We start from the raw sequence: 328 nt of genomic DNA on the forward strand, positions 1-328 counted from the left end.
CGAGGGGCGGGCGGGAGGGAGGGAAAGTAGGTGGCCTCGGCGCCCGGGGCTGCCGCCACCAATGCAACTTTTTGAAATCAATCCCCCCCCCCTTTTTTTTTTTCATCATGCAACGGATGCCACCGCTCCCCGGGTTTGCAACCCCCCCACCCCTCCCCCGAGACCAATCATTGCCGCGCTCGGGCCTGCACGGCGCCCCCGCCCCCTTCCCGGGCCGCACGCAGCCACCCAGCCGCGGCCCGCCGCCTCTTAAAGGGAGGTGGCAGGCCTTAAAGGACCCTTACGCCGACCCGGCGGGACCGCGGCGGCCCGGTTCCCGGAGGGCCGC

The sequence above is a fragment of the Dipodomys spectabilis genome, unplaced genomic scaffold (genome assembly GCF_019054845.1).
Source record: "Dipodomys spectabilis isolate Male_0828 unplaced genomic scaffold, ASM1905484v1 ptg000096l, whole genome shotgun sequence".
Taxonomy (NCBI): Eukaryota; Metazoa; Chordata; class Mammalia; order Rodentia; family Heteromyidae; genus Dipodomys; species Dipodomys spectabilis.